This window comes from Homarus americanus, unplaced genomic scaffold (assembly GCF_018991925.1).
Source record: "Homarus americanus isolate GMGI-L3 unplaced genomic scaffold, GMGI_Hamer_2.0 scaffold23617, whole genome shotgun sequence".
Lineage (NCBI taxonomy): Eukaryota > Metazoa > Arthropoda > Malacostraca > Decapoda > Nephropidae > Homarus > Homarus americanus.
The window spans coordinates 3,375,964-3,383,771 of NW_024720711.1; positions in this window are offsets into that span (position 1 = coordinate 3,375,964).

Below are 7,808 nucleotides of genomic sequence, written 5' to 3' on the forward strand. Positions count from 1 at the left end.
TCATGGGTGCTGGGGAACTGTTTACACCTGTTGGATGTCTCATGGGTGCTGGGGAACTGTTTACCTGCTGGCTGCCATGGTGCTGGGAGAACTGTTTACACCTGCTGGCTGTCTCATGAGTGCTGGGGGAACTGTTTACACCTGCTGGCTGTCTCATGGGTGCTGGGGAACTGTTTACACCTGTTGGATGTCTCATGGGTGCTGGGGAACTGTTTACACCTGTTGGATGTCTCGCTGTTATTGTTCCTCTTGTTAATGTTATTGTTGTTATTGCTATTATATATTCTTAAGCGCATTATCCTTCCATCACTACTATTCACCAATACCAGAGACAGGCAGAGAGACAGACAGACAGACAGACAGACAGATAGACAGACAGACAGACAGAAGGAAATATCAGCTAACCTCACATGTGACAAGTGTCCAGAGATAAACATTTACATCAGGGAAGACGGAATAATGTAAGAGACAGGCGAGTGAGAGTGAGTGAGAGAGAGAGAGAGTGAGAGACAGAATGGAAGAGAGGATGTGTGAAAGAGTGAAGGGGTGAGAGAATTAGAGAAGGGGTGAGTGAGAGAAGGTAGGAAAAGAGAGGGAGGATGAGCCCCCTTTGTTCCTCTGGAGGCCACATGTAATATTGACACTGTAGAAAAGGATAATACGAGAGAGAGACCCCCGACAGCTTGTTATATCTCCCTTCAGTCCTCACTGACTGGTTGACTGGTGAGGTTATTGTCTTTCTTCTGACTGGTTGACTGGCGAGGTTATTGCCAATCTTCTGACTGGTTGACTGGTGAGGTTATTGCCTTTCTTCTGACTGGTTGACTGGTGAGGTTATTGTCTTTCTTCTGACTGGTTGACTGGTGAGGTTATTGTCTTTCTTCTGACTGGTTGACTGGTGAGGTTATTGTCTTTCTTCTGACTGGTTGACTGGTGAGGTTATTGCCTTTCTGCTGACTGGTTGACTGGTGGAGCTAATAACTATTGACTTACTGGTTTAATTCCTATTCATCTGGCTATCATGGGGTGACTGTCTTTTGACTGTATGAAGTACTTTATGGGACAATCAAATTAAAACTAACTGTTCTTGGAGTGACTGTGAGTTCAACCTGCCTGAGATTGACTGGCGATTCTGCATGCTGTATTGCCTAGGACTAACTGTCGGGATTACGAACTGTCTCCCAACAATTGACTGGGCTAAAACCTGCGAATAACTAGCAAGTTCATTGGGTCCCTGTAGTAAAACCGCTTAACTGTCTTGTAACTGTCAATAGAATCTAGAATTAACTGTGCACTCAACCACCTTTCCCTAAATGTCTACACTGTTAAAACTGTCTAAACGGGTCAACAGTCAGGGTTAACTGTCCGAGAGTGAAGGTAAAAGGAGTGGAATGGAATGGTTCTGGGAAGGGGGTTGAAAACTGGGATGGTTATGGTGGGAGGGGAGAGGAGAGGCAGAATTGTTGAGGTGGAAATGGTTACCACTTTATTGTTTGGTTGTTGTGAGGGAGGAGGGGGGTGTGAAGGGAGGGGCGTGGTTGTTGTGAGGGAAGGGGAGAGGGAGGGAGGGTGTAAGGTGTGCTTGTTGTGAAGGGGGAAGGGGAGAGGGAGGGGGAGGAGGTGTGGTTGTTGTGAGGGGAAGGGTACCGTGGTTGCTGTGTGTAGTCAGGACGTGGTTGCTGTCATGACCAAGGGAGGGGGAGGGAAGAGGGTCGGAGGAGCAGAGACTGGGTAACGCGGTTGACTACACACAAAGTACCAGGCAGCTTCCCGCACCACGACACGCGAGAGAGAGAAAAGGGGAGAGATAGAAGAGGGCGAGAGAGAGTGAGATGGAAGGAGAAGAAAGATAGAGAGAAAGAATCCACAGTTTTTTTTCTTCTTCTCCTGCCTAACCTTTTCCTTCCCTACAACCATAATGTTTACTAAATTTCTCCCTTGTGACTGAGCTAATTTATTGGTGAATGTGATCGCCATTATTAAAACATATCTGCTTAATATATTTACTAGTATGAATAATTTTCCTCATCATATTTTACCTGCTAAAAATAAAGAATAATGTACTTTACTAAATATTTGCCCAAAACTCTTACTCTGTTTTAAATCTGTGTAATAAAATTAAGGAATAATTTTCTCTGTGGTGTCAGAAGCTGAAATTAGGGTAAAATCGTGTGTGTGTGTGTGTTTGTGAGGCGGGAGGTAGAGCGGGCCAGCCCACCACTCCTGATTATGTAAACAAAGCGACCAAGCGCCACACCAACTCTACACTATTTTCCAAACCTTTTTTTTACCACTGAACATATATTTTTTTGTTGTAAATCTGACCCTTCGTGTTGTGTAATCCTCAAGATTTACAGATATCGTTTTTCTCTTTTTCAGGGTTTACAGAGAACGGACCATTGAAGGTATTTAAACCCGAATATCCCATTTGCTGTTTGAACAAGTATGTGTGAATCATTTCGCTTTTAGGTGCCTCAGCTGGTAGGTGTTATTTGAACAGTCTGAAAGCCAACAAGTACATTTTATACAAATTTCATGAAGTGTGTTACTCTGGACCTAAACAAACATTTTCACAATAACCTAAACACTATATTTTCTTCCTTATCTACACGACATTCATACAGTAGCGTTATATATATCTCCTGGCTATATTTTATTCCCTATTTATTGACAACTAATATATTCCTTCCACCTATTTATTTGTTCATTCTAGAGCACCCCGGAGCATTCAATATAGGGCATATATATCTTCCTGTACAATATAGGGATCACGTGAACATAAGACACCCTAGTTCATGTCACTTGATTATTAAATACCCAAACGCTACCGGGGGGAGGGAGTTAGGTTAAGTTAGGTTAGGTTGGCCTAATTTAACCTAAGTTAACCCACCTTCAGTAACTATGTAGGGTAGTAATAGGTTAAGTTAGTCCAAATTAATTTAACATTAGGTTGGCTAATCTTCAGGTGTTTCTTAATATCCTGAAGGAAAGTTGACAAATAATAACTATTACCTGTGTTGCAAATTTAATTTCAGGTGTTATATTTGACCATTAAAACGAAGCCACAACTCTCTTTCTCCCTTGTTAAATATTCACCTGTAGTCGTGTAGATGAAACACCTTGATTCATGTTTCACGTTCACGACTCTTACCTATAATGAACCTCGTGTCTCTGTCTGTGTTATATAAGTTTTGTTAATTTATTGTTATTTAACCTGTGTGTGATACATGACACCAGGCCCATTATGACACCGTGGGATGACTAACATGTATATCAGTGTCAAACAGAAGTTAAACAATACACTAAGGAGCTTCTGTCCCCCTCCCCCTGTCCCCCTCCTCCCCCTGTCTTCTCACGTGTCAAAGACGAACTCATAAAAGAAACATTATATTTATTTCCATGTCTTGTGACTTTCTCCAGCTGTGAGACTGACGGCGCCAGTAACAATAAAAATCACAAGAAAATAAAAATTCACAATGTAGGTACGACGGAACAGCACCTTTGACGCGTTTTCTTTGGAGTGATTTACTTTTCTATTGTTTGTGACTTCCGTTTTCTTTTATTTCGTTTCTTGCGCACACACACACACACACACACACACACACACACACACACACACACACACACACACACACACACACACACATTTATCCTCGTGTGCTGCAATTCATTTTAGTATATGTTAATTACCTCACTTTACACCCAACCCGAATAAGATGAACCTGAGCGAATAGCAGTCAAATACCTCCCACACACACACACACACACACACACACACACACACACACACACACACACGTAGATAAAAATCCCATTTAAATATCTTGAGGAAAATTGCGTGTGTGAGAAACGCATTCAATCTCCATTCCTTTGCATCTTAATCCTTCAATCACACATCAAAGCCATGTAAATTATATCATTTATATCTTACGACAGTTTAGAGCAGCAAGTCGTGTACCAGAATCGCTTTTTCTCACCCAGGACAAATTTCAGCGTCAAGCTCTGCGGTGCCTTGGAATCTTTGCCTTGGAATATCAGCCTTGGAATATCAGCCTTAGAATCTTTGCCTTGGAATATCAGCCTTGGAATCTCTGGCTTGGAAAGTAGGTGTTAGATTGTAGCTAAGGGAAGCTTATAAACCAACGGTGCTAAATCACATGAAATTAAGCCACTCCCCCCCCCTCCCCTCCCCCCACAAGATTACTTCACCTGTTGATAAAATACCCTAACGCTACCTGGGGGGGTTAGGTTAGGTTAGGTAAATTGGGATTAGGTTTGGAAACGGTAGGAATGGTTAGGTTAGGTTAGGTCCGTCTGTCTGTTTCTCTCTTAAGTTAAGTTTTCCTCTCATTAAAAACTACGTAAACGTCCAACATGGCGGCGAAATTGACCTAAGACTCAGATACAGGTAAAGACTAATAATTTCATGCTTTTAAAAGGGAAAAATAACGTACGGGTCTTTGAAGATTAATACCGTATTTATTATATTCAATTGGGTAAAGAAAAAAATGCGTTCCTTTGAAGATTTAATCCCGTGTTAATATATATAAAATTAAGTGAAAAACCTTGTGATATTTTGTGATTTATTTTTGTCTCTGAGTTTATTTGGCAAATTTCAACTAAATTTACTACGAGTAGGAGCGTTGGTCCAGTCAGAGAAGATTCCTATTAATTTTAGCGTCACTCCAACTTGAGATCAAAGTCCTGCTATAATGTTTTACAAATATACTTTTTTATGTGTTTTAATGCTTGTTTGATGCACTTAAAACAGTCTCGGTGATTGAAGTCAAAGTTAGACACTGTTTCAATAAGGAAAAATTAATCCTTGGACTCACAGTTGGACCCGGATGCTGGACATGACATTTGCATATTGAAAAAAATCGTGGAATGTTAGGTTAGCTAATAGACACACATACGCATGCATACACACATTCGCTACACATAAATATACACACACAGACACAAGCATATTTGGTATGATCGATTTGAGACGGTATATCCCATGGGCTACTGTGTCACGGGCTAATTACGTATCTTATTTACCATGACTGCGAGAATTTGCTTCTTGAATCCCCGTGAAAATGATGAACGCTACAACTAACAGGCCAGGACAGCTCCGCCAGACGACCGGTTCGCCCGCCTTCTGCCTGCAGTGGCCGCCTCTCTTTTAGTAGGACGTACACTCTATTTGGTAGTGTGTGCGCGTTGAATACTGCTGAATAGGAAGATGGAGTGTGGAGGTGAAGGCCGCATACTGATGTTGTGTTGTGAGGGAAGGCCCTGTTGCCTGCCGTGTTTCTCTAATACATTTGAGTAAAATGGAATAATGAAGGTGACACGAGGGAAGGAAGTGCTGGAGGTGAGAGAGAGAGAGAGAGAGAGAGAGAGACCCACCACAGTTATCCTCCTACACCATCGAGGAATGCAATAAATTTCCATCAGTCACGAAATTCTCTAAATAAATATCCGTGCACATATTGGTGACCTCAGCCCCAGGAAGTCAACATACACAAGGGCCATCGAAAAACAATACCCAGATTCTAAGTGCATTTATATTAAAGGATGGGCATTCATTTCGATCATCGGTGGCTCTGTTTATATGCCATAATACCCACTTCCGCTTTTAAGAGGTTGGTCAAGACGCCCCAGGTAAGTCTTGTGTATGGTGTTGTCTACGAAGGTTAAGTTACACACGAACAAAATAGGTTAAAATTTCAATGACATTTACAAAACGTTCTGGTAATTTCAGTAATTTCGTGTAATTATTATTTCAGTCTGGAACTTCACGAAATTAGCAAAATATCAATGAATTTCAGGAAATTACTGAAATATTATTATTACTTTTATACGATCTTACAGAATGGCTTTAAACAAAAACTACCATATCATTTATGTAGTGCTTCCTAATACACGTAAACATGAAACACTAAGTTGTTGACATAAGTGTGAGTTGTCTTAGTGTGAGTTTACCTACAGTCTGTATAACACACTAGTACAACACTCAAGAGTATAAGGATAATGTTATATAGTTTGTGTATTACGTTGTTGTGGTGTTGGTAGCTCTGATGGTGGACGTGTTCAAAAGCGATGATTTGAAGAAAAGTTTTCTTTTGCCATTTGTTAACGATATAAGACGATTTAATATGGTTGTTTTATCTCTTTATGTGTTTTGTTTTCGTTTTATTTAGATAATAAACTGAGTTAAACAAAATTAGAACCAAATTGTCAAAGTTTCTTCATTGTTGACTGACAGTTTGAGACACTGATGAGGACCGAGGAGGAGGAGGACGGAAGTGTTGGTTCATGACGAGCGCTGATATGTGTTCGGTACAATGAACTCATTCATATGGGAAAATAGTCTTTGTATATGGAAGGGTAAAGGTTTCTCATGTACATACAATAATTTATGTTGAAAAATAAAAAGTATTTACATGGATCAACGAATTAGGTATTTCGTAAATTCAAAGAGATACAATAGAAGTCTTCTCACAGTAATGACACAGGTTGATTCAGTCCCATGAAGCTCTGACACCTGCTTTGAGACTTTTTCCGAATTAGTGTCAAGAACCTTGACGATCAGTTCCGTTTCTGCTGTTGTTGTGTTAACAGCTCAGTGTCACAGTGACGTGTTATCGACGGTGAAGGAATATAAAATCAATAGGTAAGTGGTGGTCAACACGGGTTGTATTTGTTGAGGTTAATGTGTTGTTGTGGGCCGGAGCTGACTCCATCCATCACACAACCAACTGCTAAAAATATATAACATTACCTTATTCCCCTTCACTAAAAACTCTTACCAATCACTCCATGAAAAAAACAACAACACAATATTTCACGAGGAATTACACGGGAAATATGTATACATATTTTTACAGTTAAATGGGAAATAAGGCAAATATCTGCCAGTGTGTTTACAGCTGGCAACTCAAGGCCGTTTGTTTACTATAGTACGTAATAAAAATTATGAATGAATGTAAAAGGTTATCGGTTATTGGTTACGTAGTTCCCCGTTGCTTAATTATTGGTTGGGCTTTGTTGTTTCGTATTATATTATACTACGTACTACAGTAAACAAACGGCCTTGAGTTGCCAGCTGTCTCCAGCAGTGTTAGAAAAATCTTGAACGAGACTGTACCTCGATCTAAACTATTTAACACCTGTAAATAGTTTGGAAGGGCACCTTGCATATTTTTAGCATCGAACCAAAGAAATCTTACTCATGTAACCTAACCAAATGCCTTTACTATAAATTTTAGTTGGGTGGGCCAGGTCAGGTTTGGTTGGTTCGTTTGTCGTCATTAATGGTGTAATAAGATATGACCACAAACATGACTTCCTGTCCATAAAATAAATATATTATGAGCTGACGAAAATGCCCACGTCGGGTCGGACACTACAAGACAATAATTTCTAAAAACAAAATGAACTATTTAACCCTAATTTAATCTAACCTAACCTAACTTAACCTTACTTAATTTAATTTAATCTAATCTAACCTAACTTAACCTTACTTAATCTAACTTAATATAACATAATTTAACTTAGATAAATGGTGGAGACGGTTAAAACCAGAAGCAGTTGTTCGATTTCGTTAATTTTTCCACATGTTGTCTGGACGATATTAAGCAAGAAAATCGAAACGATAATGCACAGAACCTATTAGAACCTGACCTGACCTGACCTATCTAACCTCTCCTGAATTCCTGACCTGCGCATTCTTGTGTCGATTGTCAGTGCAATAATGAACACTCCCAATGAGACTGTCGTTCATTCCTGACATGTAAAGAAAGACTGAGAACGCTTCCGTA